The sequence below is a fragment of the Martes martes genome (genome assembly GCF_963455335.1).
Source record: "Martes martes genome assembly, chromosome: 6".
NCBI lineage: Eukaryota > Metazoa > Chordata > Mammalia > Carnivora > Mustelidae > Martes > Martes martes.
In genome coordinates, this window is record NC_137893.1 from 131,628,659 (window position 1) to 131,655,985 (window position 27,327).

At 36.5% G+C, this 27,327-nt stretch overlaps 1 protein-coding gene across 1 annotated transcript in view; it reads right to left on the reverse strand.

Moving 5' to 3' along the window:
• LOC308344413 (uncharacterized protein) overlaps positions 1-27,327 on the reverse strand; it is a gene marked incomplete at both ends in the record, with an annotated part of 299,357 nt that overhangs the window by 170,017 nt on the left and 102,013 nt on the right. The window lies entirely within an intron of this gene.

Genomic DNA, 27,327 nt, shown 5'->3' on the forward strand with positions numbered 1-27,327 from the left:
AAACTGTGTGTTACAGTACCCTATCTATATACAAATGTGTGTGTTTATAAAAGTGTGTTCTCCCTGTGTTGTGCTAATCTTTTTTACTTGGCATATTTTTAATGGTTTTTCCAAATGACCTTTGTAAAATTAATTAAGGGTCTGACACTATCCTTTGGAGAAATACAAGAAAGAATGCAGCTTATAATAACTTTTGCAAGAAAAGAGCCAGAAAATGACAAAACAGAGAAAACATTTACACTAAAAAAAAAAAAAAAAAAAAAAAATTAAAGTGGAACTAACTGAAAAATGCTGTCTTTTTGTCAGTAATATTTTTGTGTGTCTCTGAAATTCCATTTTCCCTATATTTTCTAGACCATTGTCTTTATTACTTGAGATCAGATAGATTTCTCAGAACAATTTCCTAAGAAAATACACCACAATTTTTCAAGAGCTCTAACAGTGAGAGACATCCCAAATTAAACATTAATAAAATGTACAGAAAATATGTATAAAAAATATAAATACAAAGAACCTAGAAAAATGTCTGCAATTAGGCTGGAAATCTAAAAAGAAATTAAATTTAGTTATAATACATTTTCTATTCTTTTCTTTGAGAAAATTACTACTGAAGTGAGGAATTTTTTTCCCCCTGTAATTTAAATGTTAAGCTGCCAGATGTGTGTCTCATGCTTGAAGAGTCGAAGCTTTGCATTATTTAGCATATTAAGAATCACAGAATTTTAAAAAGGGCTCCTTTATTGCCTCGAGGTTCTAATTAAGTAAACCTTAGCCTGGTACATTTAAAACTTGCAATACAAGAGATTTTGCTCTTTTTTCCCCTGTACTCAAGTCACATCTATGCAATAAATATAGAAAATCTTTAAGATGATATAATTTTTCTTTTGCTTGAAGAATTAAAGCTATCTATTATTTTAAGAAGTTTTTAATAGAGGCCAGCAATCTAGAAGACAACTAAGGGTTTGAAATACTTTTTAATCATGGCAAGTTGCTTGCCTTATTTATACCAAAGCATATGTGTTTCATAAAGGCAGTTCTATACTATCAATCTTACCCTTTCTCCCTCACTTCCGCTGCCTCTGCTGTGGCCTCATCCATTCTCTCATTAGACAAAGGCGATTCTAAGAAGTAACAAGATCATAGGTTTGGGGCTGATACGGTGTTTCTATGTGTTTCTGTACGTGTGTCTGTCTGTGTTAAATAGATGATCACATGACACTAATTAGTTGCTCTTTCAGCAGTTTGCGGAGAGAGTCCCAGCAGTTTCCGTGAAAACCATAATCATATGGAAGTTCTGTAGGCATGCGACATTCATAAATCATACCCTTAAATACAGTTATTTTTGCCATTTTAGAAAATGTCAAAGGTGTCAACTCTGTCCAAATATACCGCTTAACAGTGACTATTTTAGTAAATTGACTTGAAATGCATTCAGCTAACTGACAGTTAAAAGTACATAATCTAGTTCACAGTACAAATGAACAGTTTAAAGGCCAAAATAAGCACCAAAGTATGAATTCTCAGTGACATATTACAGTGACCCTAGCTGCAGCCACAGACCAAAATCTTAGCATTGTTTATCTACATTAGGAATAGATGCTTCAAATTTTTGGAATGTGATTTTTTAGTATCTAGTTTCTAGTTAAGAAAAAAACTGTTTTAACCACTTTTAAAGAGATGGCCCAGTCTCTATTTGAGGATACAGTGAACAAACTAGAAATTACATAAATTCAGGTAATAAGTTGACAACGTTCTTGCTAGCAGCATGGTTTCAACCTATAAACACTAACTTCTCAGATGCTGCAAACATAAACAGATAAAGGTTTGTCATAACCTCAAGAAACAAGAAATTCTCTTATCTTTTCTTCACAGGAAGAACAAATGCACCAACTGATCTTTAAATTTAACTGTTGACAAAAGACGAGTATCATAAAATTGGAGCTTAGGTTTGGCCAGGATTATTTCCTCCAAAGTCCAAAGTGCTAGGTAACAGGTAAAAGCCATGTTTTATGAATCAGTTTCTTGGAAATGTTAAGAAGTTTAATGTTTTCATATTTGGAGATGCTTTAATATTATTGGCAGCAGAAATGCAGCAAAACCATCCCTACTTTCACTTCTATTCAAACCATTAAACCACAATCTGTCCACATGGAACTTTAACCCATGTGACACTTAGGTACTACTCATGAATCTCAGCAGTTAGTGAATTGGTAATAATACATTATGCTGCATACAGTATTTTTCCATTTATAAAAACATTTGCATATGCTATTTATTTAATTCAAGCTATTTGATTAACCTTATTGCTGGCACAGAATGGCAAATATTTCTGCCATGATACCAAACCCAGCAGGAATCTCTGGATTTTTGCATTTGCAGGATAAAAATAAATTCATGCATGCATGCCTTGCCTAATAAAATATTACCGTAATGTAAGAACAGGAATATATTTGGTTCTTCTAAAAATAATTTTTAAGCATCACCCATTTCTGCCATTCTTAAGAAAACTTTACCCTTTTATGAAAGTCTTTTTCATGAAAACATTTATTTTCCTTATTCTTAAATATATTAAACTCTCCATCTTAACCACAATGAAAGAATTCAGAAATTTTAATATGTTTCTCACGAGTTTTCCTTGGTTATCATCCATTAACACTTCCACTGAACTTAGAACATCCAAAGCTATTTAGAATAATAAATTATTTTGCCCACTAATAAGTCCGTAGTGTCAAAAGAAAATTACAGTAAGGATAGAGAGAGTCATTGCCCAATACCACAATTAAGCATGATATAAATATACGCAAGGATGTATCTAATATGGTAATCAACTCAATAACACAGGAGTGATTTAGTGAGTGCCTAAGCACCAAACCTAAGCTCCAATTTTATGATACTTGCCTTTTGTCAACAGTTAAATTTAAAGATCAGTTGGTGCATTTTTTTTTTTTTGAGAGAGAGAGAGAGAGAGCTCAAGTGCACACAGAGTGAGAAGGGCAGAAGGAGAGGAAGAGAGAAAATCTTAAGTAGGCTCTATGGCCAATGCAGAGCCATACATGGCGCTCCATCTCAGGACCCTGAGATCATAACCTGAGCTGAAATCAGAGTCAGACGTTTAACCACAGAGCTACCCAGGCATGTTTATATCTATACCTATACCTATATCTATATCTATATCTTTATATATATAAAGGGTTAAATTATCACTAACCCTCAAATAGGCCTGTTTACCTCCCCTTTATAGGTGAACTAACAGGATTCAGAGTTTAAGGAACTTGTCAACAGACATTAAATGATAAGAATTAAGGTCTGAATTTAAGCCTCTCCGACTCTCATATTGAGGCTGTATTTCCCTCACTGAAGTTGCATTGATTGGATCACCTCTATTGTTTATGGTGCATTTCTAGTAGTAAACAGAGATTATGGCTAGTTGTCACAAAAAGGAACAAAAGCAGAACTGTGACTCAAGCCCCTATGACTTTTAGTTGTTCATGCCAGGGAGGAAAGGAATAACAAAATATGAAGAAAATAATTTTGATAGCTACATTGTTGAGTTCATACTACATATCAGGCTTTACAGGTTTCAAAGTCCCAAGTTAGCTACTCATTTAAAACCCTTCTCCCCAATGTTTTAAAACATTTCAATGTGTAATAAATTTTACCAATTCAAATTTTACCCCTTTCCATGAAGACATCATGCTAGATGAATTTAACCAGTCACAAAAGAACAGATACTGTATAATTCTATTTGTATGTGGGACCTACCGTAGTCAAATTCATAGGGATAGAAAGCAGTATGGTGGTTTCCCAAGGCTGGGAGAAGGGGGAAATGGGAAGTTAGTGTTTAATGGATACACAGTTTCAGTTTTGGAAGATGACAAAGTTCTGGAGATGGAGCGGGATGGTGGTGATTGCAGAAGAATGTGAAGGTACTGAATGTGACTGAGGTATATGCCTTCTAAGGGGTTAAAATGGTAAATTTCATGTTGTCTATATTTTACCACAATTAAAAACATTTTTCTACTTTCATATTTTTCAAGCCCTAAATGAAATGTTAAGAAGCATTTAAAATGCTGTGAGACCCCAAACAACAACAAGGGGCTTCTGGTTAGGACCAGATGGCTTAGATTCATTTCTCCCATCTTCTCCCTTCTAAGTATAACTATAAAAATCCAGAAATAATGTAAAAGACACCAAAGGGAGAACTCTGAAAGGTATAATGAGGAAGAAGATGTGATTATTGAGCCCAGGACTGGAGCAACAATGTAGGGTAAGGCAACTTAATCCCACCCTCCAACTACCCAACAGAAGACCCAGGCCTAGCGTCCTCAAACCCATCTTATTACCAGATAGTGCTCTATGTAGGTTCTTTCACCTACTTTTCAAAAAGAAGTCCCACCAATACCACCAAGTGATTCCAGTAGCACTGGAGAGGAGGATAACCCGGAAGCCAGACTGGAATGAACATCCAGGGGATACGCTCTCCTTCCCTGCTGCTTGAGACAGCCCTCCCCCACCAAGACACAACAGGTGGCTGAGTGGCACTAGCAGGTGTATCCTGCTGCTACTAGTGACTGGACTAGGACGCCTCTTAACAACCTGAGGCAGGAAACCCTCTTCCCCACCTAGAGCACAAGGTGGTCAGACCTGGAAAAGCTCCTTTCCTCTCAGGGGTTACCAGCAGGGTCTGGTGGAGTCCCACCATCAGCACAAGCTGAATACTACAGACCAAAATAGCACATTTTTCCAATGTTGAAAGACAAATATCACCACCCACAAATCTTATATCCAGTGATTACCCTTCAGGAATAAAAGCAGAATATGGTCTCAGATGAAGGAAAACTAAAATAATTTTTCACTAGAAGACCTATCCTTAAAGAATGGCTAAAGGAAGCTCTTCAAACATGAAATAATAAAGGAAATGACAAAAGAAGGAATCTTGAAGCATCTGGAGAGAGAAAAATGGAGAAATCATCGAATGTGCATATGTACTCTTGTTTTCCTTATGGGTGTTATAAATCATGTTTGATAATTGAAACAATAATTATAACACCGTGTTATTCAAGACAATTATATTTTAAAATGGTGAAAGTAAAGAGACTTAAATGGAAGTAAGCTGTCTGCACTTGACTCAAGTAGGCAAAATATTGACACCAGGAAACTGATACATCACATATTTACATTGCTAGACACAGAGCAACTACTATGAAAACTACACAAAGAGATATGTTAAAAAAACAAAAATAAATCAAGATGGAATCCCGAAAAGTGTTCAAGCAATACCCAGGAAGGAAGTAAAGAGGAGCAGAGAAATTTTAAAAAAAGACATAATGAGAAAACAAATTTTAAGATGGCAGACTTAAGCCCTATCAATAATTACCTTAAAGCTAAATTGTCTAACTATATCATTAAAAGGCAGATATTGGCAGACTGAATTTAAAGACATGACCAATTATAAACTATTTATTAAAAAGTATACTTCAAACTCAATGACACAGATTAAAAGGAAAAAGAAAAATGAAAAAAGATGTACCATGCTGACATTAATCTTTAAAAAACAAGATTGAGGGGTGCCTGGGTGGCTCAGTGGGTTAAAGCCTCTGCCTTCGGCTCAGGTCATGATCTCAGGGTCCTGGGATTGAGCCCCGCATCAGGCTCTCTCCTCTACAGGGAGCCTGCTTCCTCCTCTCTCTCTGCCTGCCTCTCTGCCTAGTTGTGACTTCTCTCTGTCAAATAAATAAAATATTAAAAAAAAATTTTTTTAAGTAAATAAAAAGCAAGATTGACTATATTAGTATCAAATAAAATAGGTAATTAACATCAGATAAAACACCAGATAAAATAGAGTTCAAGGCAAAAACAATTATAGACAGAGAGGAATAATAATTACATTATCAATCTACTTGTAAAACATAACAGTCTTAAATACATATGCAGTGAACAGCAGAGATTCAAAAGACAAGAAGTAAAAACTGATAGGATTCAAAAAAGAAATGGAAAAATTCCCAATTATAGTGTAGGACTTCAACACTCCCCTCTCATCAAATGATAGCACTACTAGACACAAAGTCATCAAGGACATAGAAAATTTGAACAACACAATCAACAAACAGTACCAATTTAAACACACACACACACACTCTACCCAACAACAGCTCAATACAGATTTTTTTTCCAAGTGCCTGTGGATCATTCACAAATGTATCCTGGGCCATAAAAGAAACTTCATCAAACTGAAAATAATTGAATAGAATATTTTCTCTGATCAAAATGAAATCTGAGCAGCAATCAATAACAGAATGTCAAGGGGAAACTTTAAGCCCTTGGAAATTAAACACACTTCTAAATTATCCATGGGTCAAAGAAGAAATCTCAGAGGCAATAAAAAATAGAACTGAATAAAAATAAAGATCAACATTTGTGAGATTCAGACACAGTAATGTTGAGAGGGAAATCTGTAGCACTAAATGCTTATGTCAGGAAAAGAAAAAAATCAATAATCTAAGATCTTATCTAAAGAAACTAGAAAAAGAGCAAAATAAAACCAAATCAAGTAAATGGAAGAAAATAATAGTGATTAGAATAGAAGCCAGTGAAATTGAATTGAATTTCCAAACAATTGACTAAATTAATAAACCTCTAGCAAGACTGACAAAGACAAAAAGAGAAGAGATACAATTCACCAATACCAGGAATTAAGTGGAATATTATTACAGATATTGAAGCCATTAAAAAGAAAAATAAAGGAATACCTAAAATTACCTTAAATAACTTTATGGACCAACTCCTCAACTACTAAGAATAACAGAAACTCATCCAAGATGAAATAGATCATATGAATAGTCCTACAGCTGTTAAATAAACTAAACTGACAATTTTGAACTCCCAGGCCCAGATGGTTTCCCTAGACAATCCTACCAAAATATACAGGAGCATTAACACAAATCTTACTTAATCACTTCTAGAAAATAAAGAAATGAACACTTTCTAATCATTTACAGAGGTCTTTATAACCCTGACACCCTCAACACAAGGCAAAGTACATCAACAACAATAGTACAGACCATTATCTCTCAGAAACTTAAAAAATCCTCAACAAGGGGAGCTTGGCTGGCTCAGTTGGTTAAGCGTCTGACTCTTGGTTCCAGCTGAGGTCATGATCTCAGGGTTGTGAAATCAAGCCCTGCTTTGGGCTTCTTTCTGGGCATAGAGTCTGCTTAAGATTCTCTCCCTCTCTTTCTGTCCCTCTCCACCATAAAAAGCCCTCAACAAAATATTAGCAAATTGAATCCAACAGTGTGTGAAAAGAATTACACAGCCTCACTATATAGTTATGGTAATTAATACTGTGTAGCATTGGGACAGACACATAAATCGATGGAATAGAACAGAGAAGGCAGAAAAAAAGTTCAAGAAATCTGTTCAATGGCTGATTTTTCAGAAAGGTGCAAAAGCAAGTCAACAGAGAAAAGATATCCTTTTCAAAAAATGGTATTGGAGAAATTAAACATCTCTTGACCAAAAATAATAATAATAATAAAATAAAATAAAAATTGACATGAACCTCATTCCTTATATTAAAAATAATTTGAAATGTATAATCTTTTTGGGAGAAAAAAAGGAGAAAATATTCAGGATCTAGGGCTAGACACGGAGTTTTTAGACTTGACACTGAAAGCCTAAACCCTTAAAGGAGATTGATAAATTGAACTTCATTAAAATTCAAAGTCTCTACTCTATGAAAGACCCCATTGAGAGGATGAAAAAGCAAGCTGCAGACTGAGAGAAATTGTTTGCCAACCAGGTATTCAACAACTATTGGTTTTATCCAGCAGGACATGTGTTATGGGGAAAATATCAAAATGATGAACTCCTGGTGGTGTCTCCAACAATGAGTTCACTACACTCAGTTAAAACTTTCTTTCATTGTAAGTTTTCATACTTGGCCTCAGGAAGTTCTATGTGCATTTATGCATGAATATGGGCATGCATGTGTAATTGACGTCATCTTAACACTAATAAAAACAAGACACCAGCCTAACCATAGAGAAACTAACTAATGAGAATTTATTTGAAAACAGAGGGTGGATAGAATGAAAGGAAAAATATTTGCAGTTTAGGGTTTTGTATAACTGTTTTTCACCAAATAATGTTTTCACGACCCATGTCTCTTCACTACCCTACAGGACCCATCAGTGCCTTTAAAACTAGCATTATGCCTTCTATATGTTTATACTACACATGTCAAAACCATTGCAGGATTTTTTTCACTAAAACTTACAACCTACAAATTTCTAAATGCTCGAGATCCTAGTGAATAGTTAAGGTCCAGTGTTCATTTAACAAGTTACAGTAAATAATCTTCACCAAAAAATAGTTGTGGTTTTGCAAATAAAGGTGGTTTGAACTCACTGGCCCTAGTCAAAGACCATCTGTTATGTAATACCAAGTCCTTACATCATTCATTGCCAAGGTGTCAGCATTCAAGACCTGACTGATTTTTCTAAGAAATAAGTATAATTCCAAGAGATAGACTTTCTCCTACTTCATGCTAAAAGAAATATTGTTTGACTCAAAATCCTCTTTTCTAATTTATATTTCCTATTCCTTATTCCATGTGGATCATTTAATTAGACTGAGTGGATCATTCTGAATAAAATTATTATCCCTTTTGGGGCACCTGGGTGGCTCAGTGGGTTAAAGCCTCTGCCTTCAGCTCAGGTCATGATCCCAGGGTCCTGGGATCAAGCCCCACATTGGGCTCTACGCTCGGCGGGAAGCCTGCTTCCCCCTCTCTCTCTGCCTGCATCTCTACCTACTTGTGATATCTGTCTGTCAAATAAATAAATAAAAATTAAAAAAAAGTTTTAAAAATTATTATCCCTTTTGATTCTAATTATTTCCACTTTGAACAAAGTCAATCATCTGTTCATAGGAAGTTAGACCCTGGAAGAAGGTGAACTAAATGAGTCAGACCATTAAAGTGTTCAAAGCCGGACTCATGTTTAGAGAGAGTTAATGAACCCATTTATTCATGTGATGACTCACAATACCTTTTACTTTTCATTTCAACTTTTATTTTCACCAGGTTGACAAGGACAGTACTGGACCAAAGGAAATGCTCTCTGCCAAAGACTTGCGCAAAGAGCCCATAGTGTGTCTTCTAAGGAGCAATGCCTACTCACAATGCCACTTACAGGAAGCATCTACAGTGGTCAACCTCAGGGAATCAGAGAGTGGCATCATGGAGGGAAGGGGAAATGGGTGGCTTTTATCAATGGGCATAGTCTCCATTTTACAAGATGAGAATATTCTAGAGATTTTCTGTACAATATCAGCCATATGATTAACAACACTGTATTATACACGTAAACGTTTGTTAAGAGGGTGGATCTCGCGTTATTACCACAACAAAATAATATTTAAGACATGAAAGAGCTGGTAGTTAAAATCAGTACTATAAACTAGAACAACTGTAAAGCCATGTCGGAGAGTCTGCCGCTTTGTCATGTCTAGGGAGCAAGTTCTCCTCAGCCATGGTTTCTCTCATCATAATCCATTTAGTACATTTTATCCTCACAGTTCCTTAATTCCCAGTTGTCTAGAGTGTACATTTAGCTTTGGGTACTTCTGGGAATGCTCTGATCAAAGAGTGGGGCAAAAAAGAAAAAAAAAAAAAAAGAGTGGGGCTAAAGGCGAGCATGTCTTATCACAGGTCTACAGTGACCTGTTCTGACCTTCCTAAACCACCGCTCCCAAGGCTTTCTAGGAAGGGTCAAATATTCCCAACCTGGTCAGTTGTGGTGTCTCATATTCAGTCAAGAACTACGATATTATTCGTCATCAATATATACCTCCGCAATATCCCTTTGTAAGGATATTCATCTAATCCTGAGGCACAGAGTACCCACAGATTAAATAAGAGATTGGTCAAGGAAAACTCAGATTATTTTTGTGGATTGTATGTTTGTTGGAGTGATGGTTGAATATACAGGGCATGCCTGCATTCGTCAACCAGCTTCCCATAATAGACAAAGGAACACACACACACACACACACACACACGCAGGGGGTGTGTGTGTGTGTGTGTGTGTGTGTGTGTGTGTGTAGAGAGAGGAGTAAGTATTAAAGACCACAGTCAGAAAAATATGTATCCTGAAAAACGCGTTTAATTATTTCAAGAAGTATAAAAAGTATTTTCAAAAATGACTTTATTAGCGACTCCTCAAATATCCATAACTTTTTGAAATGGCCTACGTCAATGGAGTGGGAAGAACGACAAGCCAGTTCCAAAGATAATGCAACCCAGTTGCCCTTTTACGTTTCCTCACTGTGCTGCTTAATAGCACAGGTACAGAGGGAAAAAGGAGTGTGATGACTATATGAGACCAAATAAAACGGCCAGGGTGTAAAATGTCCTGAAAACACAAGTTGTAATCTGCTGTTGTCAATCTAATCCACACACACTCTGTAATTAGAAACATATTGGAATAGGGCAGCAGGCACGTATTTGTACTTATCCCTCGAACCTTTATTTTAACCATTCACATGTGACACGTTCATTTTTATTGCTGCTTCCTTAAAAAAAAAAAAAAGAATTTTTAAAAGCTTGCTTCCAACCACCCCCTAGAATTTTTTGGACGCTTCCAAATAATTTTTCATTTTTTTTTTTTCTCATGAAAGGAGGCAACACAGCAAAGATTGTAACCTGCTGGAAACGTTTTAAGCCCATCTCGTCTCTGTGTCCCCCAGATCCTTTTGACACACCCTCCTCCCTCCTTCCTTGGCGTTAAACTGCTTCCCTACTTCCTTTACAACAGTGGGAACACTTCCCTTATGGGTGTCAGGATCTCTCGAAGGGGGCAGGGGCTGCCCTGCAGAGGAAATGACAAGCTGTGAAACGTAAAACAACAATTCCTTCCACATGTTCCTTTGCTCCTGGAGCGGTGAGGGCTTGTCAGCTAGCATCACTCTGGGATCAGGCAGGACTGTGCGTCGTAGTTCTGTCAAAACTAATTTACAATTAAAGACCTGCATGACTGTTTAAAGCTTTTTCAATTCCAGCAGTTTTCTGAAATGACTTTGAGATTGAAGTGGATCAGACCAGAAACTGTTGTTATAATTAACTGCAGTGGACGGGGAAGAAGCTCACAAAATAAGACAAAGCTGAAAACAAATGTTGTGTTTATAATATATATAATATATGATATATATTATCATATTATTTATAATATAAATAATATATTTATATAATGTAAATATATTTCTATACATACATATATTTACATAAATACATAAATACATATAAATACATATATACATATAAATGTATTTATATAAATATATTTATGTTATATTTATATAATATAAATAATACATAACATTTATAATATTGTATATTTATATTACATGTTACTATATATTTATATATTAATGTAGTATATATTTATTTTATTTCTAATATAATATATATTAGTATATTATATTATAAATTATATATTGTATATATTATTATATATTCATATATATGTGTGTATATATATATTACACCTCCAATTAACAATTAACATATCTGTGGAATTTTCCCAGCTGACCCCCAATTTGGGGAATTTAGTGTTGCAGCTATTGGAAATCTTATTTAGTTTGTAAATAGGGCTACAAAATGATGACTTCGTTGGTAGGAAAGAAAGAAGGGAGGAAGGAAGGAGAAATGGAAGGAAGGATTGATTTATCTTGACCATCTGCCACTTTAAAAAATTATATTATTTTAAAACATTTTACAGCATTTTTATGACTTAAAACATTTGATCCATTTCCCTGATATATTAAGTAAAGGCATCTTAAAACTGCAGGTAATTACCTTTTTATGCAAATTAATCACTCTGAAACATACTGTGGGTCCCTGAGGTTCAATTTTGCATTCGGTTAACCAACTTGTATTCGCTTATGCTATTTCAAAATCGAGAAATTCCCAAAAATAAATATCGTGTCTAAAAACTGCCCCAACATCTCACCGAATGGTGGTTCTGAAGTGGCCATTCCACATTCTTAAAATCTAGGGCATACTTTCTAGAAATATAAAAGCTAGCTGAGTGAAAAGAGGTACGCCTAACGGGAAATTCTTTGGGACAGTCTCTCCACAAACTCAACTCAAACTGTCCAAAGCAAAGTCATACAAACTACTTTCAAATATCAGATTCATAACTTTTCCATAGAAGCAAGGTAACGACTAACTTTCAGATTACTAACTAAAAATATATATATACCACTGTGTTCTGGGATAATTAACAGTGTCTCCTTTTCTCATCTTACACAGGAGGGAATGGTGGCCTAAAATCTTCAGGGCACATGATGTGGAGACTTGTCTAAAACCGGCCACACATCTGTGAGCTCTGACTCCCACACGGTAGGTCTCTTCATAAATAATGAACACACTAACTAAGCTCTAGTGACCAGCTTGTCCATGGCTCCCTGTTCTGAGTTCCAGTATTACAGACCTTCAGCTACTCTCCATCTGTGCTTCTGTTCCCACCGCTGCCCTCCATCCTGCCTCTACTCATGGCTTAGGTTGGGCATAACTGCACACATTGGGCAGAGCCTTCTCACCAGGCCCCCGATGACATCCTGAAAACAGAACCGCGCATGCATGGCCAACTGATTTTTGACAAAGCGTTAAAGGTGACTCAGTGGTGAAAGGACAGTCTTTTCAGCAAGTGGTATTGGAGCAACTGTATACTCATATGTAAAAAGGGGGGGAAAAAAAAAACTTCAACCTTAACCTCACACTTTATTCAAAAGCTAACTCCAAATTAGATCATGGATCTAAGCATAAAATGTAAACTATAAAAGTTTCAGAAGAAAGGGGTGCCTGAGTGGCTCAGTGGGTTAAAGCCTCTGCCTTCAGCTCAGGTCATGATCCCGGGGTCCTGGGATCGAGCCCCACATCGGGCTCTCTGCTCTGCAGGGAGCCTGCTTCCTCCTCTCTCTCTGCCTGCCTCTCTGCCTACTTGTGATCTCTGTCTGTCAAATGAATAAATAAAATCTTAAAAAAAAAAATAAAAAATAAAAAAAATAAAAAGTTTTAGAAGAAAAACATAAAAGAAAATATTGTGACTTGGATTAGCTAAAGAGTTCAGATATGATTTCAAAAGTACAATACATTGAAAAAATTGGTAAATTGGACTTAATCAAAATTCAAAACCTTTGCTCTGAGAATGACACTGTTAAGAAAATAAAAAGACAGGAGCACCTGGGTGGCTCAGTCGGTTAACTGTCTTCCTTCGGCTCAGGTCATGATCCTAGGATGGGATTGAGCCCTGCATCAGGCTCCCTGCTCAGTGGGGAGTCTGTTTCTCCTTCTCCTCCCTGCTCGTGCTCTTTCTCACTACCTCGGTCTATCTCTCTCTCAAATAAATAATAAATAAAATCTTTTTAAAAAGATTTATATAAATTATATTTATTTATATATTATATATTATATTTATTTGCATATTATTATTATATAATATATATAATAATTTATATAAATATTTATATAAATAAAAAGATATACTACAGACAAACCCCCTTTCCTTTGCAAACCACCTTTCCCACAAAGGATCTGCATCCAGAATGTAGAAGGAACTCTCAAAATTCAACAACAACAACAAAAAAACCAAACAACCCAATTCCAAATAGGCAAAAGACTTAAACAGATACTTTATCAAAGATTAATATGGATGACCACTAAGCGCATATAAAGATGGTTAATAAAATTAGCCACTAAAAGAATACAAATTGAAATTATGACTTCAAATTTAATTTGAATGCAAATTAGAATGACTTAAAAAACAAAAAAACGACAATACTAAGTTTGGATGAGGGTGCAGAGCGACTGAAACTCTCATATGGTCCTCATGGAAATGTAAATTTAGCCACTCTGTAAAAGAGTCAGCTTCTTATAAAGTTAAAAATACAATACCAGCGGGGTCCCTGGGTGCTCAATCAGTTAGTCTGACTCTTGGTTTTGGCTCAGGTTATAATCTCAAGGTCATGAGATCAAGCCCCGCCACAGACTCCACGCTGAGCATGGAGCCTGCTTGAGATCCTCCCTTTCCCTGTCTTTGCTCACTGTCTCTCTCTCAAAAAAAAAAAAAAAAAGAAAGAAAGAAAGAAAGAAAAAAGAAAAGAGAGAAAGAAAGAAAAGAAAATACATATACCATTCAACCCAGCAATTCTACTTGTATATCTACCTGTATATCTCCTGGAGAAGTGAACACTATGTTCACATGAAAACTTGTATATGAATAATTATAGCAACTCTATCCATAATTGCCAAAAATGGAAACAACTGCTATGTCCTTTAATAAGCAAAAAGATAAAACTTTGGTACATTCATTTAGTGGCATGTCATGCAGCCATGAGTAGGCATGAACTATTGATGCATACAAATCAGATGAGCCTCAAAGGCACTATGCTGACTAAAAACAAAAGCAGTGTCAACAAAAGATGACATATCCTACTGCTGGAGCAGAGGTGGGTGGGGGATGGGGTAACTGGGTGATGGGCACTAAGGAGGACATGTGATGTGATGAACACTGGGTGTTATATGCAACTGATAATTTATTGAACACTACACCGGAAACTAATGATGTACTATTAGTTGGCTAACTGAATTTGAAAAAGGAAGGAAGGAAGGAAAGAAAGAAGGAAGAAAGGAAGAAAATGTGGGAGATAAAAAAAAAAAAATTATCCAGGATCTATAAAGAACTCCTCAAACTCAACACACACAAAACAGATAATCATATTAAAAAATGGGCAGAAGATATGAACAGACACTTCTCCAATGAAGACATACAAATGGCTACCAGACACATGAAAAAATGTTCATCATCACTAGCCATCAGGGAGATTCAAATCAAAACCACATTGAGATACCACCTTACACCAGTTAGAATGGCCAAAATTAGCAAGACAGGAAACAACGTGTGTTGGAGAGGATGTGGAGAAAGGGGAACCCTCTTACACTGTTGGTGGGAATGCAAACTGGTGCAGCCACTTTGGAGAACAGTGTGGAGATTCCTCAAGAAATTAAAAATAGATCTTCCCTATGACCCTGCAATTGCACTGCTGGGTATTTACCCCAAAGATACAGATGTAGTGAAAAGAAGGGCCATCTGTACCCCAATGTTTATAGCAGCAATGGCCACGGTCGCCAAACTGTGGAAAGAACCAAGATGCCCTTCAACGGACGAATGGATAAGGAAGATGTGGTCCATATACACTATGGAGTATTATGCCTCCATCAGAAAGGACGAATACCCAACTTTTGTAGCAACATGGACAGGACTAGAAGAGATTATGCTGAGTGAAATAAGTCAAACAGAGAAAGTCAAGTATCATATGGTTTCACTTATTGGTGGAGCATAACAAATAATATAGAGGACAAGGGTAGATGGAGAGGAGAAGGGAGTTGAGGGAAATTGGAAGGGGAGGTGAACCATGAGAGACTATGGACTCTGAAAAACAACCTGAGGGTTTTGAAGGGGCAGGGTGGGAGGGTGGGGGAACCAGGTGGTGGGTATTAGGGAGGGCACAGATTGCATGGAGCACTGGGTGTGGTGAAAAAACAATGAATACTGTTACGCTGAAAATAAATAAAAAATTAAAAAAAAATTATATACCCTATGAAAATTTTGGAAAATACAAAACTTTAGGGATGATAAAGAGATCAAGGAGGAGCAGGGATTAGGGGTGGGGTGGAGTGAGGGGTGTAAGGACCAGCCTGCAGCAGATAGTAGAAAGGAAAAGGAAGGTGTTCAGGCAATAGAATGGTTCTTTATCCCAATTGTGGTGCAAATCACACAAATCTAAATTACATTGGCACTCTAAGAAAGTCAGTTTTACTATGTTAGTTTAAAAATAAAATAAACTGTCCGCTTGACTTATTTCCATAGACAGGAGTTGGAAGCCCAGATGGCACTCAACCCTATTCACTTACTCATTTAACAAATATTCACTGAGAATCTATGATGTTTAAATATCTATGATATTTAGCAATATTGCTGTTGGCAATTGGTACACGAAGAAGCAAAACAAAGATTCCTGCCCTCATGGAGTTTGGAGTCCGGCTGTACCTCTTTACAATGAATCTTCTTTTTTAAATTGTATTCTATTTTATTCTATTTTATTTTATTTTATTTTTTTCAGTGTTCCAAGATTCATTGTTTATGCACTACACCCAGTGCTCCATGCAATACGTGCCCTCCTTAATACCCACCAATGCATTTTCTAAGGTTTAGTCAAGTCAATAAGGGCATGAAGGTGACACAGAGCTCACGCTTTGAGAAGAAGCTCAAAGCTTCGTCTCTAGCGATGAAGGGAGGCCCTATGTATATATCTAAGAGCACGTCTGTTTCAAAGTCCCTCTCAGGGTGTCTCATTCGAAGTAAGGCTGCAGTGCACACCATAGTTAGGCCACCCCCTGCCCTCATTCTCATCGTTAGGAACCAAAGCTGGAGAGGACTGTAGAATTTCTGCTGCGTAACAGAGAACAGTTTCAAATTAAAAGATTAATGAATTACTAGAACATTTAGTAAGTTATTTGACTCTCCCCACAAACTTGCAAGTAGAAAATTCAGTCATTACTAGTCTTATTCCATATACATAAGGAAACGACCTCACAAATTTTCACAAATGCTCAAGTTTACTGAGTAGTAAACTTGTGATTCACACCGGTTTTCGGACCTCGAGTCCCTATTAGTCCCTATTCACAGCCAAGTGAAAACCATTCCTTTGCATTTCTTGGCTTTGCTAATCCACAACTGTCATTTTTTAAAAATTTCATTTTATTTTTTCAATGTTCCAAGATTCATTGTTTATGCACCACACCCAGTGTTCCATGCAATACGTGCCCTCCTTAATAGCCACCACTAAGCTCACCCATCCCCCCACCCCTTCTCTCCTCCAATCAGTTGTCATTGATTCACCCATTCATGTAACAAATCTTGGCTGACCAATTATTGTCTGCCAGGGACAGTGGCAGAATGCGTGGACTAGACAAGAGTCTGTCATAATTATGAAGGGAAAGAACTCTGGGGGAATTCAGTGGAGGCACTGCACAGGGCCTTCCTTCTTTGGGAAGCCAGATTATCAAGGAAGAAAAACTAGGCAGGAAAAGACTCTTCCGATTGGAGGAAATAGCACCAACGTGTACCCTAAGGTGGAAATCACCTTGCTCCATTTGTAGGAACTGAAGAACACCAGAGCAATCAACAGCTGCACATCAGTGTTTCTCAACTCTGGCTGCACATTAGAATCACCAGACGGAGTTTTTCTAAGAATAACAATGTCTGGGTCCTGCCCCCCTCCACCCCGAGAATTTGATCCATTTGTTCTGGGGCAGAGGCTAGACAAGAAAATTTGTTGAAAGCTCCATGGCGGAGTCAATGTATAGGCAGATGTAAGAAGCCTTGTTCTTATTAGGTTTCTTGAACCACAGATAGAGGCAAATTAATATTTTAGTATGAATAGACTTCCTTCAGGATTTATCAACATATTGGTTAATTTCAAGTGGGATTTAACTTTTTTTTTTTAAGTCAGTTTCGAGTGATCTGGTTTTATAATGAAAAGGCTCACGGGGCGCCTGGGTGGCTCAGTGGGTTAAAGCCTCTGCCTTTGGCTCCGGTCATGCTCCCAGGGTCCTGGGATCGAGCCCCACATCGGGCTCTCTGCTGGGCAGGGAGCCTGCTTCCTCCTCTCTCTCTCTGCCTGTCCCTCTGCCTACTTGGGATCTCTATCTGTCAAATAAATAAATAAAATCTTTAAAAAAAAGAAAGAAAAGGCTCACGACAGTATTAATTGATTTCAATATATATGGCACATGATGCAAGAATAAACAGTGGTTCTTTGTTTTCTCTTGTATATGATAATACTTATGTTATAATCATTGATAAGGAAGCTCTAGGAAGCAAGAGAAAATGGACTCATCCAATTGTCTATACTCCCAAAGAAATACACTTCCCAAGATGGATGAGTGGCCCATTGACAAAGGAATATGGAGTACCCTTATAGGATCACAGGTTGAAGCAAAAAATAATCAGATATCAGAGTGGAAATCTATTATTTCAAAGGTTCTTTGGATTGGATTTCCTGGATACATGGGACCATTCTAATGGGGGTCCCAGAGAACATCTATCTGACCCCTATATCACTGACCCATCTGGAAGCAGTAAAACGTGGTCCCATTATTTCTTAATAACGCTGTATAAAAAATGAGTGCCACAATTAACGCATATTCCCTCGAAGTAGGTGCTTTCTACACTTGGGTGGCTCAGCCTTTCCAGAAGGTATCAGAGCCATTTTTATCCTTATTTTGTCCTGAGGCCAAAACCTCCAGCAACTTTGAAAACTGTAGCTTATCTTGAGAGGGGCCAGAAGGGAAAGTATTTAACAAGATTAAGACACTTGAAATTAGAATTTCAAATAACGTCATTGTTTCTCAGTGATCTATTACATTTCCTAAATTTCACAAAGATTTTTTTTTTCTTTAAAGGTTGCTTATGTTTTTTTAAAATTTTTTCTTACATAGAAAATATCAGAGAATTTTTCAACACTCTTCTGCTTTTTTCTCTTCTCTCTTTTACCTCGGAGGAAGAATTATACTATCTCCTTCCCAGGACTCACCTCTCCCATCTATCCGCTTATGATAGGAACTCATTCCAGCAATTTCCCTCTCTCCTGCATTCTTGACTTTTCCTCCTGTAGGTATTTTCCCATCGTTTATCAAGAGAGGAGTAAGTGTTCAGACATTACAAAAAAAAAAAAAAAGATACAATCTTCCCTCAACCCTTGACTCCATGAAGCTGCTGTTGAAACTCTTTCCTTCTCATTTTTAAGAGTCTTCTATATGCACTGCCTTAATTCCTTCTTGTTCCCTCCTCTGCTCATTGCAGTTTGGTTTGTGCCCTCGTTTCTTTTGTGTTCCCTCAAAAGGCATCAAAATGAACTTTGCTTTCAAAGCAAGCTGTCTTTTCATCTTTGCCTGAGTCAGTCTTCCAGAGTCTTGCTATGGCCAAGTGAGGTTCTTGGCTGTACCAACAGCACATGGATCATATGGGAGCTGAGGAGTCTAATGGCCATCTCAGACCTACTGAATCAGAACTCGCATTTTAACTAGATCTTTGGGTGATGTGTGTGCATTTAAAGTTTGAGTCATGCTGTCACAGAGTATTTTACTGATGTGACCGCCCTCTCCCCTTCGTGAGGTTCTTAAAATTCCATAGCTCCCATGATGTCAGACCTCCTGGTCCTTCTACTTCTTCAGGGTGCTCCTTTGAAATTTGCTTCACCCTCTTCTCTCATCCATCCCTTAAATTAAGGTTTTCCTGTAGCTTTTCCACTCTTTGTTCTGTGGTTTGGGCCCCATCCCTATTAGGATGACACCCATAGGTCCCTCCTGAGTTTAAATCCATTTTTTTCAACCCCAAGCTAGTCACAGTCTTCTTAATTTCCCCAACACTTTAAACTTAATTTGATCAAAACCAACTGGCCAACTTTTATCTGAAACCTGCTCCTCTGGGTACCTCGTCTCTGATAAGGGCAACCTATTTTCCAAGATACCTGAGATAGAAATCTCCTGACTATAATTATAATGGTTTTTGTTTGTTTGTTTCTTTTTATGGTGCAGCTATTTGTCTACCAAATCCTGTTGGCTCCAGTTTAACCCTTCTCTTAAATGAACCCTCTTGATTACATTCCACTGCCACTATCCTACCTCTAGCTCTTACCACCTCTTCTTTGGGCTGATGCAATGGCCTTCTTACTGGATTTCTTGCCTTCAGTTATGCTTTGCCCAAATGGACCGCCATATGTATGCTGGAATCCGATGGTTCCTTATTGTTCTTCAAATATACTTTGTACCATTCTGACTTTTTAACTTTTCTTATGGCTATTCTTTTATCCAAAAGCATTTCCATCAATGCCTGCCTTTTGAACTCCAAACTACCTTTCTAACCCCAGGTCAAAATTGTGAAATTAACACATATTTTCCAGATCACCACAATATGGAATTTAAAATATACTGCATTAAAAAAAAAAAAAAAAAAGTGTTCATGCAATGCGCCCACTTCCAAAAGCTCACTCAATTGTTTCTTTTTTTTTTTTTTTAAGATTTTATTTATTTATTTGACAGATAGATCACAAGTAGGCAAAGAGGCAGGCAGAGAGAGAGAGAGAGAGAGAGGAGGAGGCAGGCTCCCCGCCGAGCAGAGAGCCCGATGAGGGCTCGATCCCAGGACCCTGAGATCATGACCTGAGCTGAAGGCAGAGGCCTTAACCCACTGAGCCACCCAGGTGCCCCCACTCATTTGTTTCTGAGAGTTTATCAGAGCACTTTGCATGAGCTCACTATCTGCCTTCTTAGCTTGTCCCATGGTGGGCTCTGGAACAACTTGAATTACTGAATTGTAGTATAGAGAACACAGCATTTGTAGATAACAACTCAATGTGTCACAGGATAGTATGTGCTATACTATAGTGTATACTTCCATGTCTTACATAATTTCATAGAAAAGTTTCTCTCTTTCATCAGGCTGGTGAGTGTTTCCACACAGTCCCCCTCTCCCTGGGAATTCCACTGTAAGATAACTGAGCTAGAGAACAAGTCTGATTGACAGACAGCATACATGTCCACTTTCATCTATCTTTCTTCTTATTCTTTCTTAGCTAGCTAACTAATTGCATCTGCTTCATTTCTCCAAGTCTGAAGTTTGTCCCAGAAGGTTTGCTGGTCCTGTATGTAAATAGAGTGCTGGTAGACCTCTCCACCACCTATTCAATGTGTATATATATTTGTGTGTGTGTGTGTGTGTGTGTGTGTGTGTGTGTGTGTGTTTCTCAGTGGAAGAGTAAGCTTGGGCTCAAGTAAACCCCCATAGTCAAGGATTGCATGTTATTTTGGTTTGTATTCCCAGAGCATTTAGCAGCGTGCTTTGTTGACAGTGGTTACACAATAAAACTCTCCCGAAATGAATTCTGCATCACGAAACATATATAGATGTTGCCAGAGACCATTGTTTATGCAATGTAGGCACATACAAAACGAAATTATCAAGCATAACAAATATTTCCCTAGACTGCCCCCTAAAAAAGTAAAACAGCCTTAAAAGATGGTAATAACCCAAAAGTTATATGGTGGCTCTCTTCTTCCAGCCTTTCAGAAATAACTTTCTGGCCTCAGGCATCCACCTATCTGCAAGGCTGATCATCACTTAAAATATCAACCTTGGGATTAAATTCAGAATCCTCTCAAGAGTGTGTGTGTGTGTGTGTAAGCGTGTGTGCACTTGCAGGGAACATTACTCACTTTTTCATGATTTGGGGGCTAGGGTAGATTCAGCAGATTACGTATGGAGCCTATCAATGTGGGACAGCTTGTGGAAGATCATAAACATATTTTTCAGAGAGGAACGTTGCAGCCATGAGCACATCACGTGGTCACCCCTTCCCTAAGGTTTGCTCCTTTAATTGTAAATAGCCAGAAAGCCATCAAGCCAGAGTTTAATAAACTTTTAATTTGAAATGAATTACCACATGTTGTGTTTGTTTACCCATTATTAAATCTCTTAGCAACATATCAGTGGCAGAAACAGCGTACTGTAGCACAGCCCTGATATATTAGAAAACAAACCCATGGGGGATATTAACTGCTAATAATATGTTTAGGAAGCCACTAAGAAAAATAAATAAATATAAGCAATGTAGCAGAGACATGTATTTGAAGAGATTTGTATGTTTTCTTTTTGTATAAATCTATTCTGAATAGGAGCAAAATGTCCCTGTTCAGTCTTTGAATGTGAAGCTGGAATCAGTTTCTGAGCTCAGAGCAGAGCAAATGCAAATCAGCCTTTTCCAAGACTTTTCTTGAAGCAGAAAGATTCTTTCTCTCCCAGTACATAGCATTCTCATACTGATTGTGTCAGTATTCATGTTGCTTGGAGTGTCACCTGTCCTCCTGTTAGGGGAACTGAGGGCAGGCAGCATTTGAAAAGCCAAGTTCAGAGCACAGTGCAGTAGGTGTGGAAAATAAAGCCACAGTACCCTGAGGAAAAACTAGAAAGCAAAAATGGTCCGATGAAAAATGGTCTAAGAGTAATTGCTTCTAGTCTTTGGCTCAGTATCCTAAAACTAGGTTAAAATGTCAGTATCACTGAAATATTATTACTGTTAAGTCAGAAGCTACTTTCTCAAAAGTTAAAAATTCTAAAATAAGATTTTGAGTTCCATGCTTAATACTAAAGCATTGGGAGGAAAAAAAAATTAAAAATAAAAAAACAAGGAAGAGAAAAGAAAGAAAGAAGGAGAAAGAAGGAGGGAGGGAGGGAGGGGGGAAGGAAGGAAGGAAGGAAAGAGGGAAGGAAGAAAAGAGAAAGAGAGAGAGAGGAAGGGAAGGAGGGAGGAAGAAAGGGACTCCATGTTACAGACGCACATTTCGTCAGAAGGTCTGTAGTAGCCAAAGGCAACGTCACAGAGCTGAAGTCATTCATCTCATTTCATCTCATCACATAAACATTTTATGATCTCAAATTTTCTCAGGAAGGGTAAGCACAATACAGTAAGATATTTTCAGAGAGAAAAAGAGACAACACATTCATAGAACTTTAGTTAAAATACTTTGTTATAATTGTCCTAATTTATTATTAGTTATTGTTAATCTCTTACTGTACCTAATTGATAACTAAAACAAAGTATAACAGAGTTCAATACTATCTGGGGTTTTAGGCATCCACTGGAGATCTTGGACTGCATCCTCGCCACAGATAAGGGAGGACTACTGTATCTTATATCTAATTTATTTTACCAAATATTTGTTTCAAACCAGATGACATAATTCAATATGTATGAATTTTGTATATAAAATTTCAATATAATGTTCCCAGGTGTATATAATTATAAAGTGGCATTTAGTTGTCTGGAGGTGATGGTATCTTAGTTATCATTAGCGGATGATAATAGTTTACTCACACAGAAACAGGTCAAGTATGACTAAGGAAGCTCAGGGCTTATACTGGACCCAGCTCTTAGGGAAGGAAGCAGGGCTCCTAAAAACGGAGCATGGCAATCAGTGGAGTTTTACTCAGCTCAGCACGGCATAATCTCCGATGCATTTGGGCAACACTAGGCACAAGAGACATTTACCACCAGAAGTTGACTATGAAGCTCTGTGTTGCCCAGCTGATAGGCAGAATTAGACAAGAAGGCATATCTCATTAGGAAATCAAATACAGCAGCTTCAGGTCTGGCCATTATGGCAGGGATCCCATATCTCTTCCTAAAAATCTCTGCTTTTTCCCTGACCTATACTCTCGACCCAACACTTCCCTCACTCTACAGACTCTTCAACCACTTAGCAATTTCTGTAGTCTATGTGTTTATGTCTCTGTAATGGACACATTTTTCCTCCCTACTTTCCATATCTCTCCCACTTTCCCAACGGTCTCCTAAACATTTTAACTTGGATACAATATAGGGATCTCAACTCAATAGGTCCAAAATAAAGCTCATGTTTGTTCGTTTGTTTTATTCCCCTCTAATCTTGTCCCTCTTCCTTTATTTCATATTATCTGCTGGTTAATACCCATGTCTAGCCATGCTAAAAAATTAGGAATCCTCCTTAATGATCCCTCACCATCAATATCCAACCAACCAACAGGGACATTTTCATTCTTTGTCCTATAGTCATTCTTTTACACATCTTTAATACTCTATAACTTTAAACTCTCTTCTCCAGCTTTACTGTCACTGCCCTAATTCAGGCCCTTTTCTGTGGCCAACACTACTCTAGTATTTTCCAAACTGATCCGGTTTTAGACTTTTCCTCCCCAAATAAACCTTCCTAAAAATTACCAGAGGGAACCACCTAAAATAGAAATTGAAATACATCCTTCCCTTTCTTTTTTTAAAGATTTACTTTTTTTTTTTTTTTTTTTAAATTTTAGAGCGAGACAGAGAGAATGTATGAGCAGGGGGAGGGGAGTGGGCAAGGGGGAGAGAAGCTCAAGCAGACTCCCCACTGAGCGAGGAGCCTGACTCAGGCTTGGACCCAGGACTCTGAGGTCATGACCTTACCCAAAATCAAGAGTCAGCTACTTAACCAACCGAGCCATACAGGCACCCCAAGTCACTCCCCTTCTTAAGATCATTTGATGGCTACCCATGTTATACCAACTTCTCATCAGCCGCAATAGATACACAAAGACACACAAAAAAATAGCGAGGGAGTTACTACCACCCTAGAACATGTATATGGATAAATGATGGCGATGAGGAAAAGTGAGTAAAGTAGGAAAGGAATAAAGACTTTTCAGACATACAAGGGCTAACACAGTTTACCACATTACAGACTCAAACTCTCAATGAATTACTAACAGTTTTTTTCAACAAGAAGAAAAATGAGAGGAGACAAGCTGCATAAAAATACTAAGAAGCACAAGTATTGACCAAATATGTCAGTAAATTAATTTTCTATTGAGAATTTAAAAAAACAAACAAACAAACAACTAAGTTTTCTGTTGAATAAAAGAGTGACCTGGAAGCATGGCCAACAATAACTTGAGAGTACATGGAGATGTTTGATGGGTAGGTCAAACATAATAAAAGTCCTTATCATGCTCAGGAAGAGAAGAGAAAAATCAGATGAAACTAGATTTTTTAAAACAATTTTCAGCTAAATATGTAGATGAGAAAATTCAGGATAACATCTGAAATAATGATCAATAAAATATGTAGATTATAAACAGTAGAGGATAAACAAAATAAAGAAAATTATTTTCAGTTAAAGAAAAATTCAGTAAGTATTTTTAAAAAGCAAAGAAATAAGATGGCAAAAATAAACTGCAAAAAATGTTATCCGCAAGTACCAATGTAAGAGTAATATCAGTATTTACAAAAAATTAAACTCACCTGTTAAAAGACACATATTAACTAAAACTATGTATGAATAGTTTATATTTTATATTTGTCTTGAGAGCAAATATAAAATCTAGATTTATGCTGTTAAGCCATACTCAAAAGAACACCACAGATGAGTTTTAAATTCTTAAAATAAATATTAGAAAAATAATATATGCCATAACAATACTTATAAAAAAATCAGGTGGTAGTATTAATATCAGAAGGAATAGAATATAAATTGAAGCATTATGGGGAGATGGAGAGGAGGGAGTTGAGGGAAATTGGAGGGGAAGATGAACCATGAGAGACTATGGACTCTGAAAAACAATCTGAGGGTTTTGAAGGGATGGGGGTGGGAGTTGGGGGAGCCCGGTGGTGGGTACTATGGAGGGCACGTACTGCATGGAGCACTGGGTGTGGTGCATAAACAATCAATTCTGTTACACTGAAAAGAAATTAAATTAAAAAAATAAAATAAAAATAAATTAAAAAATTAAAAAATAAATTGAAGCATTCATAAACATAGAGGGAGACTACATCTATATTAAATAATAACAAAAGTTAATAATCATAAAATTACAGGCATTTAACAACACATTTAAAATAAATAAAGCAATATTTGACAGAACTACAGTGATAAATGGACAGATCTAGTCAGAACTGACGATTTCACACATGGGTAAATAAAAACTGAAGATAAATACCTAAGCTTTCCAATCAAGGAGATTAAAAGGTAACAGAAGAAATTAGGAGCAAAAAAATAATAAACACAAAAAACAAAAGATCAATGGAGAGAAAGTCTTAATGGAGGTAGAAGAGCAGTTGTATACTTTTAAAAAAATGAATAAAAAGATAAAATTCAACCAAGATGGTAAAGAAAAACAAAGAAGGCATATGTTAACCAATGTTAATAATGAAAAGAAGAACATAATTGTAAATTTAGGGGTATTTCAAAATTATAATAGTATTTTTACATATTTCCTTTTAGAGACATAAAACATTTATTGAACACTACACAAAAAACATTAGTTTCCTCCAAGGAGAAGAAATAGTCTGCAATGGGAGGCAGATTTTGTTTTGAACAATCTCAGTATATTCTCTGTTCAATAAAACTGTAACAAAAGGAAATAAACTTTAAAGATAATATACTATGTATACCAACATATATATACATATATTATGTGTATAATATGTAATATATTACATTATATATTTAATATATGTATATATAACATTATATTGCATTATATACATCTGTATATAATATGTACATAATATGTACTACTATGACTAATTTAATTCAAGTAGTTTTTCAAATGAATTAAATAGAATGATTGAATAATCAATAGCAATCAAAGATTGAATTAGAAATCAAATGCTTCCCATGAGTCATCCCACATTAAAAAAAAAAAAAAAAAGGTCCAGAACTCTTACAGTTCAATAAGAAAAAGTTTTAAAAATGACCCAAAGGACAAGTGAATAAAATTTAGGTATCGGCAATTCACAGAAAACAAAACACACATGATTAACAGAAAGATATGAAAAAAAAAAATGCTCCAACTCAGTCATATTCAGGGATATTCTCATGAAAACAAAGAGATACTGCATTGCAACTGAATTGGCAAAATTAATTATAATGAAGATTGTTAGGATGCGAACCAAACCAACTCCTACCCAGCTGTTAGAAGGGCAAATCGATACAACTACTTTGATAGCAAAGTGTCACTATGCTAGAAATTTTAAAAGTGTGTGCCCTGTGATTCAGTGGTTCCTCTCCAGGATAGGAAATATCTTTTACTCTATTGAAACTTGTACCTACGTGCACAAGAATGACATGTCCAAGAGTAATCACTGTAATCTTGTTTGCAACTGAGTAAAACTTGAAACAACGAATAAAATAAAAATAAAGTTTGTTACAATCATGCATATTACCACATATACAATTATACAGCAGTAAAATCAATAAACCAAAAATACATGCAGGTTTGTGTGTAGTTGTGCAAATGTCAAGGATAATACTGAGAGAAAATGAATTTGCAGAAATAGATACAAAGCATGGTTACTCAACAGAAATCTTAAAAACATAGAAAAGATACATTGTTTATAAGTACATACATATGTAGGAAATGTACTGAAACATACATGGGAATGATCAATAAGTCTCAGAGGGTTGGGAACAGAATGAGCAAGCAGTTCACAGAAGGCTTTAATCACATGTAAAATATTACTTTTTAAAAGAAAAGTTGTGAAGAAAAAATGCAAGATATATCAAAATAGCAAGAATGGATACAGCTGGGTACTGATTATTGGTTTATGTTATGTTATTTTCTGCACAGTATGTTTAAAATATTTGATAACCTCCAAACAAAAGAATATAGTCCCTACCACAATATTGGCATG